Below are 17,864 nucleotides of genomic sequence, written 5' to 3'. Positions count from 1 at the left end.
CAACTTTTTGTGGAACATGTTGGTATTTATTTTAGTATTTTGAACTTAAGAGCCGTGAACTTGCAAAAACTGTAATTTAAGGAACATTAAACAAAGTTTTAAGCAAACTAAATTACAGGGTGCACAACATTTTTATTGGATATTTAGTTAGCTTATAATGTGTTTTTTCTTAATGGATAAAACATGATTTCTGTTAAGAAAATTGTCGTAAAAATACAGTCACCATTAATAGACTTGAAATTTACCCTAAACTGTAGAATAACGCGGATGAATGGATGATGTAGTTGAGGTCAAAAGTTTACATACACCTTATATAAAGGGATTATACAAAATGCATGTTATTTTTTTTATTTTATACTGACCAGAATAAAATATTTCACACAAAAGACATTTATATATAGTCCACAAGAGAAAAAAATAGTTGAATTTATAAAAATGACCCCATGATAGTTGTTCATGAGTCCTTTGTTTGTCCTGAATGGTTAAACTGCCCACTGTTTTTCAGCATTTTTGTGTATTTGAACCCTTTCCAACAATGACTGTATGATTTTGAGATCCATCTTTTCACACTGAGGACAACTGAGGGGCTCATATGCAACTATTATATAAGGTTTGAATGCTCACCCATGCTCCAGAAGGAAAAACGATGAACTCAAGGCCCATTTACTTCAAAGATACCCCACAAAAACTGTAATTTAAGGGACATTTAAGGGACAACTTTTCTGGAGCATGTTGGTATTTATTTTAGTATTTTGAACTTAATAAAACTTTAACAAAAACTGTAATTTAAGGGACATTAGACAAAGTTTTAAGCAAACTAAATTATAGGGTGCACAAAATTTTTATTAGATATTTTGTTAGCTTATAATGTGTTTTTCCTTAATGGATAAAACATGATTTCTGTTCAGAAAATTGTTGTAAAAATACAATTATCATCAATAGACTTGAAATTTACTCTAAACTGTAGAAAAACGCGGATGAATGGATGATGTAGGTGCAATGCATGTTATTTTTTTATTTTATACTGACCTGAATAAAATATTTCATATAAAAGACATTTATATATAGTCCACAAGAGAAAATAATAGTTGAATTTATAAAAATGACCCCATGATAGTTGTTCATGAGTCCTTTGTTTGTCCTGAACAGAAAACTGTCTGCTGTTCTTCAGAAAAATCCTTCAGGTCCCACAAATTCTGTGATTTTTCAGCATTTTTGCGTATTTGAACCCTTTCCAATAACGACTGTATGATTTTGAGATCAGTGAAGGTTCAAACACTCACTGATGCTCCAGAAGGAAAAACAATGCATTAAGAGGCAGGGGGTGAAAACTTTTGAACAGAATGAAGGTGTGCACATTTTTCTTATTTTGCCTAAATGTCATATTTTTTTCATTTAGTGCTGTCCTTCAGAAGCTACTTACATGTTTCCCAGAAGACAACATAAGTTAAATTTACCCTGATCTTCAAATTCAAAAGTTTTCACCCCCTGACTCTTAATGCATCGTTTTTCCTTCTGGAGCATCAGTGAGTGTTTGAATCTTCTGTAATAGTTGCATATGAGTCCCTCAGTTTTCCTCAGTATGAAAAGATGGATCTTAAAATCATATTCATTGTTGGAAAGGGTTCAAATACACAAAAATGCTGAAAAACCAAAGAATTTGTGGGACCTGAAGGATTTTTTCTAAAGAACAGCAGGCAGTTTAACTGTTCAGGACAAACAAGAGACTCATGAATGTATGTATGATCCCTCTTATTCTGCAAGAAGCATGTAAACTTTTGACCTTAAATGTAGATTGTTTTTTAATTAAAGTGTAATCCAATTTAATATACAGGTTTAATTCTGGTGTCTAAATGTATCCAGGTGAATGTGGAGTAATTCTCTAATTCACCAACACTGCACAGATTCTGCCTGAATGAGCGTTTGCCTTTTTGAAATGGATTATTTAAATTGAAGGGATCCTGAAATATGACGATGACAGCCCACGTCGGTGGGAACAGCATGCGCGGTCAAGCAGGGCTGCGCTTTGGTGACACTGGCGAGCTGTAAATGGGATGAACGGCATTATGGGGAGATAAACCTGCCCATCTGATGGATTAAAGCCACTTTGACATTTCAAATCAAATTGTGAATTAAAAAAGCAGCCACGTCAGCAATAATGCAGCGCTTGCCGTTAAGCAGGACGTAGCTGTTTACCGCCATGAATTTCCAAAAGGCCGGTTTTCTGCCCCGCAAACGCATAAACCGCACAATTTAAGACAATGTTCGTTGGGTGTTAACAGTGAACGGATGATGTTATCTGCCACATGTTTTGGAGTTTATAGAGTCTGACGTTCATCACATTCAAACCGATGCAATCTAAAAGCAGAAAGACAAGAAAAGCATATCAGATGTTTCTGCAATCTTGTGGCGAATAAGAGGAAAAGCTTACTGAAGGGCTTTCGTATAGGAAGAGACTGTCTGTGTTGAATAATAGATTTAAATGATTGTTAAATGTGATTTTGCCAGAGGCTGAAGGCTTGTCAGGAACTTGTTAACTGTCAGCTGCCATCAAATGATGTTTCTATGTGTGATAACTCACTGCCACCGTAGTTTTGAAAGAAGGCGGACAGGGTTAACAGATGTTGATGCAGTGTTAATTTCATTTAACAATGACTTGAAAGTTTACTTTCAACTTTAGTTACTTTTATTTAATAATTATATTAAAAAATTAATAGTCATAATTAATGTTTGGATTTATTGACACCCCTGTTATAAATATACAGAATCTTGTCTCAGTTCAAACGATAAACACCAATGTATGACGCATATAATATGATTAAACTCTTGCAGACCACATGCATGCATTTTCTATAATGATAAATAGACAGATACTGAGTTTCATCGTTCAGTGCTTTACAATCGATTGCTGTTCCTCTAATAATCAGTGAACCTAAGGGCATGCTGTATATATTCATCATATAAATGAGGCCCCCCCTGCAGCAGCCTGCTTTACATTTTAGGTATAGGTTATTTATCTTCTCATTATCTCATGTTATTGCCTAGCAACAAGGGAGCTATTGCTGCATGTGTTTAATGGTCAGCACTGCACTCATACAGTGACTGTAGTCGGGACGCTAGGGACATGTACCTAATATCCAGCAACTACTAAATTGTCCCTAGCAATAATTTTGATCAAATAATTCAATATATGTGTATGTAACCACTGTTGTTGTAATTTCAGCTGCATCTGAATAGGTCATACCATTGATATTACCTGAGAAGTAAACATATGTGCACAGTTTGGTTGATTGATACGGTTTATTCTGTTTAACTTTGTTGTTATGCTGTTTTGTATTCATCTGCTTCTCCCATTTGCTGATTAGACTAATACAAACAGATACAACAATAATTTCTCAAATATTTATTACAATATATACTATTAAATTTAACATTTACTTAAATAGTATGGGATGACTGGATGCTTTTAAGTGATTTTTTATTGTCATCAAATGAACTGTAGTGGTCAAACTATTTCAAATATAGTTGATTAAGCTACACACTCGATCATAATGCACAGTGTTTCCATCTAACATGTATTTTGAGGTGTAGCTTGTCATATTCACTAGTTAGCAGTAAACTGGTTACCTCACCTGAATATGTTTGTAGATTTGGTGTTGGATGATATATTTGGGATGGAAATATTGATATTTTATTTGTAAACATCATACTTTTGTCACTTATTTTGGTTAATGTCATAAAACTAGTAAGTAAAGCCAGTAGTAGTACTGACAGAGCTGTGTAAACATGGCTGAAGACGCAAAAGCGGAGGAACAGACAACACGATTCAGTTGAGTGAGTCATTTACACTGAAATCACACCGATTGATTCAAACTTGTGACTTGGATCATTCCGTTAAAGCGAATTAACTACTAGCGTTTGGAAACTCTGAATCAGTTACATAATTGCGCGCAAAATGATTCACTGTTTCGAAGTGCCCAATCGGATCGCATATCGCGAATCATTTAATTCAGACGGGGAATTCAAATCGCGTGTCGCGAATCATTTGATTTAGATCGAAACTTCGGTTCGCGAATCATATGATTCAGATCGAGACTTCGGTTCGCGAGTCATTTGATTTAGATCGAAACTTCGCGAATCATTTGATTCAGACGGAGAATTCAAATCGCGTGTTACGAATCATTTGATTTAGATTTAGACTTCGGTTCACAAGTCATTCGCGAATCATTTGATTCAGACGGGTAATTCAAATCGCGTGTCACGAATCATTTGATTTAGATTTAGACTTCGGTTCGCGAATCATTTGATTTAGATCGAAACCTCGCGAATCATTTGATTCAGACGGAGAATTCAAATCGCGTGTCGCGAATCATTTGATTTAGATTGAGACTTCGGTTCGCGAATCATTTGATTTAGGTCGGATGACTTTGCGAATCATTTGATTCAGAGTAATTCAAATCGCGTTTGCCAATCATTTGATTTCGCGAATCATTTGATTTAAATCGAAACTTCGCGAATCATTTGATTCAGACGGAGAATTCAAATCGCATGTCGCGAATCATTTGATTTATATTGAGACTTCGGTTCGCGAATCATTTGATTTAAATCGAAACTTCGCGAATCATTTGATTCAGACGGAGAAATTCAAATCGCGTGTCGCGAATCATTTGATTTAGATCGAAACATTTGATTCAGACGGTTCGCGTGAATCATTTGATTTAGATCGGAAGTCATTCGCGAATCATTTGATTCAGACGGGTAATTCAAATCGCGTGTCGCGAATCATTTGATTTAGATCGAGACTTTGGTTCGCGAATCATTTTATTCAGACATCGAGACAAATCGGTTTGCCAATCATTTGATTTAAATTTAGACTTTAGACTGTCGCAAATCATTTGATTTAGGTCGAAACTTCGCGAATCATTTGATTCAGACGGGTAATTCAAATCGCGTGTCGCGAATCATTTGATTTAGATTGAGACTTCAGTTTGCGAATCATTTGATTTAGATTGAGACTTCGGTTCGCGAATCATTTGATTCAGACGGGGAATTCAAATCGCGTGTCGCGAATCATTTGATTTAGATCGAAACTTCGGTTCGCGAATCATTTGATTTAGATCGGAACTTCGCGAATCATTTGATTCAGACGGGTAATTCAAATCGCGTGTCGCGAATCATTTGATTTAGATCGAGACTTCGGTCGCGAATTGAATGATTTAAATCGAGACATTTGATTTAGATCGGTTCGCGAATCATTTGATTTAGATCGGAACTTCGCGAATCATTTGATTCAGACGGGTAATTCAAATCGCGTGTCGCGAATCATTTGATTTAGATCGAGACTTCGGTTCGTGAATGATTTAAATCGAGACTTCGGTTTGCGAATCATTTGATTTAGATCGGAACTTTGCGAATCGTTTGATTTAGATCAGAACTTAGGAAAGGAATCTCGAATCATTTAACGAATTGAATGAATCGCGATCCGCGATCCGAGTCCTGATCTAGAATCATTATTCAGATCGGGACTTTGGAGCGCGGATCGCGAATAATTTGCTTCAGATCGGAAATTCAGTGCAGGATTGCGAATCATTTGATTCAGATCAGTACTTTGGAGCGGATTTGTGCATCTTTTTTTTTGATTTTTTTTTTTTTTTTTTTTTTTTTTTTTTTTTAGAAGACATCAAACCATTAAGGCAGTACAGTTATAAAAACAAAACAAATAAAAAATTAAGAAATATATACACAAATACAAATCCCTCAAGAAAATTAGCTGTGGTTTTACTATAGTAAAAGTATATAGTTTTAACAATATATGTAAATTTAATATGTAACAATGAGGTCATGTGACAACCATGTAGTTTACTACTGCTTCTGTATCACATTTTATATGCTGCATATTTTTTCATATACTATTTAAACTCTTGTTTATACATTTTCTGAAGGATGTAAGTGATGCTAAATCACCTTAAAACCTCTACATGTCTGAAAATGGATATCATTTTACCTCTTTTTATTGTACACCATTCACAAACCCTTTTTTTTTTTTTTTTTTTTTTTTTTTTTTTTTTTTTGAGGCTTTTCTGTGGCACAAAATGTGCAATAATAGTTACATAGCAAAGTGTAATACTTTGTTTTAGAGGTTTGTTTAATATGACCAACAGTAAGAGTTGTGCTTTATCTTAGCGTATGGCACTAAATAAATTTTCCTATGTACTGCAAAACAGGGTTATTTTTTAATCAAAGCAACACAGTAGAATTTCAGAATTTAATTTTCGATGTTAGACCATCGTGGTCTCCAGTCATATGAACTAGCTGGCAAAAAAAATAGACAGAAACTTCCAAAAAAACTTTCACTGGCCTTTCCACAACATGAGGTAATAGATATTGACAAATCCAAGCAGATAGAAGAGAAAATATGAGTCTGGAATCAATTTACTGAGGGACATGAAAGTCAAACAATACATATGAAATGTTCAGTTGATGTACTTTTCCTCTGCCTTCATGTCATATCAGGACAAATGCATCAGAGAGCTAAAAAAATCGACATTCATAACTACCGTGGAGGGAAAAAACAACAAAATATCCATACGCTGCCGCCTGCATCTTGCCTAATAAACTTTATAACAAGATCTGCAGGTACAGCGATGCATGTCGCAAGAACAAATAAAAACGCTTTCAGATGATATTTTTCTTGCTATCTCTGTGTATTCTTCTGAGATTTCTGAAATATTGGAATATATCTCTTTATCTACTTAGGAAATAACAAAAAGCCACTTAAAGATATTGAACCATCTGCCTGATTAATATAAGGAGCAAAATAAGGAGACCGTCAGTACAAAATAAAGCAAACAAACACAAAAAACAGCTTTCAGACCCGCATTTTCATTCTGCTGGCATGCCGTGCGTATACATGACATGCTCTCTCCGGGGCTTTGGCAAATGTGGGCACTTCTTTGTTTGGTTTCACAGACTTACTCATTCACTGCCTGAATATTTAAACATGGTGGGAACGTTGATGCAGCCACTGCTGGTAGTTTCAAAGCAATGGTTTTCTGTCATCATTTAACACTAAAAATCATATTCCAAACCCATATGACTCTTTCTTCTGTCAAACGCAAAATGAGGTATTTCAGTGCATGTTTGTGCTGCTCTTTTTTCATGGATAAGATTTGAGAACTAAAGTGGAGGTCAGGATTTTCACACAAAGCCAATTTATGATTTCAGTAAAATATAGTGCATGAGCCATATGCACCACACATTTTTTATGTAAACTTTCAGCTTAACATATCTCTTTGTTTTGCATGGAAAAAACTAATTCAGACATAAATAATGGCAGTTAAGTGGTCATTTATACCTGATCTGATTCAACTATATTAAAATATTTTAATATTTTATTATTACGTTTAATTTAGAAAATTATTTTTATTTTGGAAAATAATTAACAATTATTTTAACGATAAATACTGTTATTAGTTATCTTATTAATTATATTAGTAATAATAGCTGTTGTTGTTGTTTTGTTATAAATACTAACTTTATTGCTATATGTAGCTGCTGCTGTTATTTTTAATTTAGACGTTGTTATTATTATTATTATTTTTTATAAATATGTATTATATTAATTTTTTATTTTAAAATAATTTTTATTTAGAAAATAATTATTCATTATTTTAATAAGAGATATTATGTTATTATGTGTGTAAGAATAGTTGTTATAAATATTAACTTTATAATATGTGTGTGTGTGTTTAATTTAAAAAATGTAATTATTTTTTAATATGTATTATATTACATTTTATAAAAATGATATATAAATGACTAAAAAATAGTGTCATGTTAATTCACTAAATTATTTTTAATTTATAAATTATTATTTTGTAATGTCGAAAATAATATTTATTTTAATATTGAATGTTATGTTATTAGTTATGTTATTATTTATATTAATAATAGTTGTTATTGTTATTGTAGTTGTTTTGTTATAAATACTAATTTTATAGCTATGTAGCTGCTGCTATTTGTAATTTAGAAAATGTTGTAATTATCATTATTCATTTTTTATAAATATGTATTACATTTTATTAAAATGTTTGTGTTTAAAATATTTTTTAATTTACAAAATAATACAAAATAAATATTATTATTGTTATTATTATTATTGTTGTGTTATTATGTTAGTAATAATTTTTAAACTTTATTTTGTGTGTGTTATTTTTAATTACAAAATTGTATTATTCTTTTTTTAATAAATATGTATTCTATGTATATACATATATATATATATATATATTGCAGAAAATTGTGTCTTGTTAATTCACCAAATTATTTTTAAATTATAAATTAGAATTAAAAAAATTTAATTCTAAAATTATTATTATTATTATTATTATTAACTTAAAATTATATTCATATGTATAAATGATTGTAAATTATGCTTACATTAGGGCACCAAGTAATAATTGGCAGTTTAATAATGGCAATTGTAATCATAATTCGTTGTTGTTGGAAAAATATAGAAATAATTTTGATCAATAAGGGTTGAGTAAATCATGACAGGATTTCCAGTCTTGAGTGAACTGTTCCCTCCAGAAACCTGCAGTGATGTGTGTGTATATGGAGACATCAGCTAGCGTTCATACAGTCCCACTATCAGATCCAGCATGAGGCCAGTGGAGGGTTGATGTATCTGTACACACGTTTTTGCCCATCTGTTCTTCAGTGTGCAGAAAACACACACTAGAGATAGTCCTATCATGTGCTATCTTGCTCAAGACAAGAACAGAATGCTCTGTTTGAGACAAGACAAGCAAAGGTCAGCTTTTTTTTTTCTTTCTAGCCCCATTGTTAGAAAAATCGAACTGTTTAAAGAGGCTTTAAAGAGGATTCAAAAGCACCATGAAAATATTGCCTCACACAAAGCTACCGTTTGCATTCAAATGACTTAAAATACAGTGCACATTGTCATATGGACTATTTTGTGATGCTGTTATGATGCTTTTGAGTGTGTTCCCATTCATTATAATTGTATGCAAATTGTATGTAATTGTATGCATTTGAGTACAATTCCTCAACGTCCACCTTTTGTATTGCATGAAAGGAAGAAAATCATACAGATTTAGAACAACATGAACCATATTCAGTGCAAACTTTGGAATAATTAGATACTATTTTTTTTGAAAGGTGTCTCATCTGCTCACAAAGGCTGTATTTAAAGGAGAAGTCCACTACCAAAACAAAGATTCACATATAATGTACTCACCCCTTTGTCATCCAAGATGTTCATGTCTTTCTTTCTTCAGTCGTAAAGAAATAGTTTTTTGAGGAAACGAGCGTTTGAGATGAAAAAGTATTTCAATTGTATTTTTTTAAATGAAAATAACCGATCATTTTGCTAGATAAGACCCTTCTTCCTCAGCTGGGATCGTTTACAACCACATTTTAGATCGTTTGAAGCCGCATTTAAACTACATTTTGGAAGCTCAAACTCTGGGCACTACATCAGTCCATTATATGGAGAAAAATGCTGAAATGTTTTCCTCAAAAAACAATTTCTTTACGACTGATGAAAGAAAGACATGAACATCTTGGATGACAAGGGGGTGAGTACATTATATGTGAATCTTTGTTTTGGAAGTGGACTTCTCCTTTAAGTGATTAAAAATACAGTAAAAACAGTAATATTCTGAAATATTATTACAAAAAAGAACTGTTTTCTATTTAAATATGTTTTAAAATGTAATTTATTCCTGTGATGCAAAGCTGAATTTTCAGCATTCTTCAGTGTCACATGATCTAATACAGAAAACAATTGTTTTCATCAATGATAATAATCAGAAATGTTTCTTGAGCAGCAGATCCAAATATTAGAATGATTTCTGAAGGATCAGGTGACTGGAGTAATGATGCTAAAAATTCAACATTGAATCACAGGAATAAATTACATTTTAAAATCTATTCATATGGAAAACAGTTATTTAAAATTGTGATAATATTTCACTGTTTTTACAGTATTTTGATCAAATAAATTCAGTCTTGGTGAGCAGCGGATAAAGATTTGTCAACATGTCAGTAGTGGGAAAGAAAAAACACAGCGTTGCACGTGGACCCGTGAGACCACGGGCGATCAACACTTTAATGTCACTGTGCAACACAATTAATTCCATTTTCAGAGCCATTAGCTTTAGATTGCTTATCAAACTGCTCGTTCAGATCGTTTCCCTCTGCGCCGCATCAAGGGTCAGGCCACAGCCGAAAGCTTTTCCCGCGGTGAGGATAGAAAGAGAGACAGCCGACGTACGCCTAAGTGATTAAGGGAAACGCTAAAGGAAAAAGACGTCGGCAATAAAGGACGGGCTAAAAAGGCAGAAACGAACCCGAGACAGGTTGCGCTGGTTCTCCCACGGCCGACACGCTGGCATATTAACGGTGTGCCGCGGCGTCCCTTTGTCGGTGGGATCATTCAGTGTGCGGCCGCGCTGCGTAGGGCCTGTCCGCTGCGGCAGCGAGGAAACTTGGACAGCGTGCTATTAGAATTGCTGGCCATCATGTGTCCCAGCATGCAGCGTGGCATACTAATGACTCAGACAGGGCCGTCTGACGCTATGAGATGAGCGCTCTGAATGAATGAAGGTGCTTTCAGGGTGAAGCTGGTGTTATCTAAAAGGGAATATTACCAGAAACACTGACATCTGCTTAGAAATATCAAATGTTTGACAGAGAGTACACAGGCTGTGTTTGAAATGGAAAAATAGCACACTGCTTATTCTGCAGTATGTCTGCTGAATGCTATTTTTAGTAGTGCTTGCTAAGGGAGGTTTGCATTGCTGGCTAGTAACTGATTACATGTAATCTGAATTAAATAATCAGATTCGGCCCATTGCAAACTTTTAATTACATTTTAAATAAGATACTATGCCTCTTTTTACAATGTGTAATATAAGTCTCAGGTGTTCCCAGAATGTGTCTGTGAAGTTTCAGCTCAAAATACACCACCGATCATTTATTATATAATTTTGAAAATGGCTATTTTGAGTGGAAGCAGAAACACGCTGTAGAGGGTGACTGATGTATCGGTTTTGCCGATTAATCGGCACCGATAGTTGATTGGCGGAACTATCGGTTAACGGCAGAAATCCATGCCGATAGTTTTTTCCAGGTTGGGTCTGTTGCTAGAGTGTTATACAGCACAAGAGCGGCCTCTAGTGGCGGAAATCACTGACGGCACGTCCCGTTTGTTTAGACATGTGACAGAGCGGGACACTTCAAAGGCGGATTTAAAACATCGACAATGAAATGGTGTGTACAGTATACTGTAGTGCATGTTTTCATGTCATTACTAAGTGATGAATTTGTTGACTAGATGCTGCATTAGTGGAGAAAGGACAGCAGTATACTTTTGCCCGTTTGGTGATCAAATAAAGTCTTGTAGACGCCACTTGAATTGAACGCGACGTGTCCAGTGTGTGTGAGTTCTTATAGCTGCGGCGCTGCACTTTTGCCCATTGTGTGACGAACATATTTTTATATTTTGATTAGATAACCACAAATGTTCTAGAATAGAAGCAGTTAAATTGTGAAAGTACACAATATCCATATGTATGCAATTTCAATACTGTGGCCTTTATGTGGATATTTAAAGATGGTCATCAAAGTTCAAAGCGCGCACATCCTAAGCACGCACACAGACAGTGGCTGTCACACAGCGTGTGTGTACTGTACTTCTCTTTCATGTCTCATTGCGCTTAAACTGTCAAATACACACATGTTGTATTTGTTAAAAACAAGAATAACATGAACATCTTGGATGACAAGGGGGTGAGTAAATTATATGTGAATTGTTGTTCTGAAAATGGACTTCTCCTTTAAACACAGAAAAAGTCAGAATTTTATTATATTATTAATGTAGATGTGTATTAAATGTATTGATGGAGGAGTAATGGAATATAATTACAGTATTTTTTTGCGATTAGGCTATAGCAATTATGCATTTGTACTAAATGTATTTAGACTATCAAATGTGTATTTCTATAAGACAAAAGAAGGCATATTATTATTAATATAATGAGGCAACACAAACCTGTTTCTTGATTTGAAACAGTTTTCTTCATTAGAACATGTAGAACTAAGATTTTTCTTTTTCTTTTTTTTAAATTTATTTTGTTAAGGAAAAATGTCTGGAAAAGTGTAAAGAATTCAAAAACATGTAGTGTTTGTCATGTTCTGACCATAAAAAATATCTGACCACAAATAATAATTTGACATTTATCGTGATAATTATCCAAATCAGCTGGTATAAATAAATATGTTGGGATAATTTTTTTGTCCATATCGCCCAGCCCTACACTGTAAAAAACAATTTGTTGAGTCAACTTAAAATAATTTGTAACCTGGCTGCCTTAAAATTTTAAGTTCAGTCAACTCAAAAAAAAAGTTTAGTCAACTTGAAATGTTAAATTATGCTAAGTGACAACTTAGATATTTGAGTTGAATCAACTTAAAATTTTAAGGCAGCTGGGTTACTTACCCATCTGTTAAGTTTAGCAAACACAAATATCTAAGTTGTTACTTAGTACGACTTAACATTTCAAGTTGACTAAACTTATTTTAGTTGACTGAACTTAAAATTTTAAGGCAGCAGGGTAACAAATTATTTTAAGCTGACTCAACAGATTGTGTTTTTTATTTTTTACAGTGTACACTCAAAAAAATGATTCTTTAAACCTACTTAATTCAATTATGGACAGTGGTTCCACACAACCAAATTGTTTTTGATGAACATGAATGGAATTTTTTGAATCTATGCAAACTCTTTGTGTTGTGACAACACAGCTAATTGAGGAAGAATTTATGTGAAATAGTAATGTCCAACCAACTCAATTTATTCACTTCCCTGTAACTTAAACCGGTTAAGTTTAGTGAACATGTTTTGGTTTATTAAAAACTGGCTAAATATGTTTCACTTTATCAACATAAGGAAGTTTGTTTCAGACAACTCATTTAAATTATGGACAGCGGTTCCATCCATGGTTCTAGTTACTTTAACTAAATGATTTCAAGTTAAAGTTACTCCCTTCAACGAAGCATTTTTTGTGTGATTATTTTGCAATGAATCACAAAAGACAAGATGTCACAAATTATCAAGTGTATTTGTTAAACAAGAGCAACAATTACAGTTACAACCACATTACAAAATTACAGAAATATTAAACTACTGTCATTTTCTAATTGGCATATAAAGGTAACCAATCAAACCTTAATCCAGGAACAGGAACTGGCTCCAGAAATAACTTCTGCAATACTCCAAATGTGTACCTGATTTCAGGAGTTCAAGTTTAGTCCATATATCAGTCCCAGCAACATGTTTTTCATAGGGTTTACTGCTAAGGTCCTGAAGAACTTTATCTTCCAACACTCCAACATCTGCTGTGCTGTCTTCAATGTCTGCACCTTCAAATCGTATGACATAGATTCCCATGATTCCTCTGGATCACCTCCTGAGTGCTGCCAACGTCTGTATCCTAGAGAGGATATTTAAAAGAATGGAGTACTCAAATTCTTGCGTATTAAATTTACCTTACCATTTATCATCCTTGAAAATACCAATAAATAAATAAATTAATCAATAAAACAACTTACCATATACTCCATAATAACACTGCTAGTGTCTTCATTTGGGTACTTCAACGTCATTAGTCTAAAGATGCAGACAACAACAAAATTCATGAGATTTAGCCTTTACATTTTTCTAAAAAAAAAAAAAAACATTTGAAAAATGTCATTATTATTCTGTCTGATCATTTCCTTATGGGAAATACAGGCAAGCAGTTCAGATGGAATTCTAACTAACATTACAGTGGAAAATGAAACTATAACAGTACTGGACCAGATCAGCACAGAAAGTCACTGTCCTGCAGAGTTTAGCAATATTCCCAATTAAAGGGATAGTTCACCCAAAAATGAAAATTCTGTCATTAATTACTCACCCTCATGTCGTTCCAAACCCACAAGTCCTTCATTCATCTTCGGAACACAAATAAAGATATTTTTGATGAAATCTGAGAGCTTTCTGACCCGGCATAGACAGTAATGCAACTGAAATGCTCCCAGACCCAGAAACGTAGTAAGGACACCAGTAAAACAGTGTAAAAATCAGTGGTTCAACCATAATTTTACAAAGCAGTGAGAATACTTTTTGTGTGCAAAGAAAACAAAAATATTGACTTTATTCAACAATTCTTCTCTAAATTGCGTCTTCTGCCATTATCGAGAGTACCTCTTTGCATAACGCATGCGTGTGGTTCTGCTGACGTAGAACATGTATGCGCTGGGCCTTGTTTGCTTGCAGAGGAAAGCAATGTGCATGCATCGTGATACTCTCCATAATGGCAAAATATGTGATTTGGAGGAGAAGAATTGTTGAATAAAGTAGTTATTTTGTTTTCTTTACCCATAAAAAGTATTCTTGTAGCTTTGTAAAATTATGGTTGAACCACTGATGTCACATGGATATTATATCAAAGTCCTTACTACGTTTCGGGGCTTGGGAATATTTCAGTTGTGTTGGTGTCTATGCAGGGTCAGAAAGCTCTCTGATTTTATCAAAAATATCTTAATTTGTATTTTGAAGATGAACAAAGGTCTTACAGGTTTGCTAATCAAAGTTTTACTAAAAGTTCCAGGCAGGGGTGTTGGAGCTAAACTCCAGAACACTGGCTCTCCAAGAGCAGGTTTGACACGCCTGCCTTGCTTTAGAATGTATTGTTTTTGGGAAGATAATGTATTCGCAATATCTGTCAGTTTACAGTAATACCATATATTTTATATTTACTATATTAATAATCCAATTCTTATTATATCTGTCTTTTTTGTTAATGCCTATGACCATAACCCTAAAACTCAGTGGCTGGTGAAACAATGTTTTAAAGGGGTCATCTGATGCAAAACTCACTTTTACATGTTGTTTGAACATATATGCATGTTGGCAGAATGTGTACACAACCACCCTATGATGATAAAAATCCACCCAGTGGTATTTTTTAATCATTATAAGTAATATGCCCTTTTTCAAATCAGGTCATTCTCAGCTTCTAGTTGGTGTGACGTCACACCGATCAAGGCTGCTCCCACAATAGTTGATTTACATGAACGTCTTATCTTAGACCTGCCCTAAATGAGCCGAGTGAGAGCTGAGAACAGTCTGACCACCATTACTGTATTTAAAGGAACATGCAACAGAATGGCCCACTCTGAAAAGGGCTGATTTTGATATGGTAAAATGGGTGTTTTTTACACTACCACTGAGAAATTTTAACAAAAGTATGCTATGGACTTCTCATTAAGACTCTAAGAATCATATCAACAGCATCTGATGACCCCTTTAACATGATTACAAAAGTTTTTGTTGAGTGTAGCTGTTCTTACCTGTGTAGTGGGGACCAAGAGGGTTTAATGCTTTGTCCAAGGACTGTTCTTCGGTTTGCAATCATCTTCATAAGTTTTGCAGTGTGGATCCACCCATTGGCAAAGACAGTTGACACTAATGGGCCTATGGTTATTCTGCCTGTCTCATATTCTGCACAAATCTGTAAACACATGAAGTACAATTTGTTACAAGAGCACCCATATATAGTTTAACAGCAAAGACAAATTCAGTAATCAAAACATTTGTGTGATTATTGTCATGTATATTATTCCAAAAGGGTGGACATGATCTGGAGTATATTTAAAGTCATAAAATGACTGTAAAAAGCATGATTTATAGTTCAGGCACAGCTTTTCACAAAAACATTGAGTTTATAAAATGATAAACATCACATTTCTGCCTTCAAACCATTTTTAAGAAAAGGAATGAGTCAAAAGTACCCATTAAATACACACACACACACACACACACACACACACACAAACAAACATATACATATGAAGAGTTCATTTGCAAAAACAAATAAATCCGTTTTTATTAATATTTATCAATATTTAATATTCATAAACATGTTTTTTTTTATTGTGTGTGTGTTTGTTGTGTTGTTTTTTTTGTTTGTTTGTTTTTTGTGTTTTATTGTGTTAGTTAGCTGTATTTTTGAGCTATTAATAGTCATTCAAAATAAACCAACCACAGTTTGATTGATATTACTTGGAATGCAGAATAATTATTTAAAAAAAAAAAAAAAAAAAAAAAAATTGTCTGTTCTTGCAAATTAACTCTTAATATATACAAATATACACATGAACTCTTCATATATACACACACACAAATACATGCATACATACATTTATTAACATATCAATATATCTTAGTGTCTTACTTGTTTAGATTTCTAGAAGACACATCAGCTTCTTAACCATCCACCAGTTCACATTTACAACTGCGTGCATTCCTCTAAAACAGAAAATGCAAAATACCCTTATTACTTTTGTTTATAAAGGATGAAAAGGCAATACAGCGGTTCACTTACCTTAGCCAAAACTTTTTTTCTCCGTCAGTAAAGTTGTGACATTCCTTCATTTCGCCAAAATTAGGCAGCGATGAAGAAACCAGTGATCAATGTATGCTGTTATAAAAACGAATAGCAGATAAAATGTTAAAAGTATGCAGCAGTCGAATGTGGCATTATTTGTACTTGCTTTCGTGCTTTAGCTAACGCTAATTTTACTGGGACTTGAGTAGCCTAGAAAGAGCACAGGAAGGTTTTATTTAACTGCCTATATATCATTAATAAGACGGAAAAGCACTAATTTTAATATTTCGCCGCATCCTCTGTTCCACAAGCACACGTACAAATACACTACAGTCCATATGCGCGTTCACATCCCAACCGCACGAAATTATCTATTAACGGCGCAATATACCAGTTACACTCGTCTGCAAAACAACACTAAAAGCATACTAAAACACTTACAGAAATTAAAATTTTTGACTTAACACAAAGAAGTCTTTAGATTTTCTTACCTGACTGGTACTTCTAGCTCCGACGCCATGATACACCTCCTTCGCGCCGTCTTCATAAAATGCGTTGGAAACGTCATATCCGGTTTTTTTTAACGGCGAAATTAAACCGTTTACGTTAGTTTAACGATTGATAATCAAGTAAAATGGAAACTTAAACAGTTTAAATTAATAGAGCACAATACAATAGTGTTTTGGTGGAAAAAGAAATACACTTGTGTTGTTTTAACAATAAATACCTGGGTAAAATGAACAGTGGCACAAAACCATTTTTTTGAGTGTAGTCACGTATACACTCACAGAAATACAAAATCTGTCGACTGGGGTGGAACACTTTCCAAAAGTACTTTTTTTTTATTAGTAGTTTACTTACAAATTGTGCACAAATTGCATGACAAAAATCTGGATTAGGTAATATAGTCAGACTACGTTTTGATTTCTTTTAGATTACTTTTGATTTAACTGGTTTATCACATAGATTTGAATGTGATTATTTTGTACCATATTGATTTTAAAAAGAAAAAATTCTTTATCAATATCTTAAAATGCTTTTAACATTACATTACAGCAGGGGTTTTTTTCCAAACTGGGGTTTGTGGAAAGGAAAAAAACCTCAAGTGTTGATGAAAAGCTAATAATTAATGAAAAATATGATAAAAATGTCTTATTAAAATGAATTAAAATTTGGCAATGCGACCAGTCCAACGTCAGAAAAATTTGCACCTGCAAATATATATATATAATATGATGAAGCCACAATATTTCACAGAAATTTAGTAACTTCAATAAATATTAGTCCCATGTACAGTATATGAACAGTAGGTTCATTTAGAAAGGAATATTTAATGGGGTGAATCTATAAATTTTGAATCATGAATTACTGCCATTGTGTGAATATGTAATCATGTAAGATATAAAA

The 17,864-nt window shown here is 33.6% G+C and overlaps 1 protein-coding gene and 1 long non-coding RNA gene across 4 annotated transcripts in view; one reads left to right on the top strand and one right to left on the bottom strand.

Moving 5' to 3' along the window:
* Window positions 1-17,864, top strand: part of LOC127170119 (leucine-rich repeat transmembrane neuronal protein 4) — a 197,283-nt gene that overhangs the window by 160,521 nt on the left and 18,898 nt on the right. The window lies entirely within an intron of this gene.
* On the bottom strand, window positions 13,127-17,245 carry LOC127170150 (uncharacterized). Its single transcript, XR_007828318.1, has 6 exons — window positions 16,949-17,245; window positions 16,455-16,550; window positions 16,305-16,378; window positions 15,421-15,581; window positions 13,636-13,693; window positions 13,127-13,517 (listed from the first exon to the last, which is right to left on the bottom strand). It is a non-coding gene; the product is annotated as an uncharacterized LOC127170150 (long non-coding RNA).

Source organism: Labeo rohita, chromosome 8 (assembly GCF_022985175.1).
Source record: "Labeo rohita strain BAU-BD-2019 chromosome 8, IGBB_LRoh.1.0, whole genome shotgun sequence".
NCBI classification, from domain to species: domain Eukaryota; kingdom Metazoa; phylum Chordata; class Actinopteri; order Cypriniformes; family Cyprinidae; genus Labeo; species Labeo rohita.
This window is presented reverse-complemented; position numbering and strand designations above follow the sequence as displayed.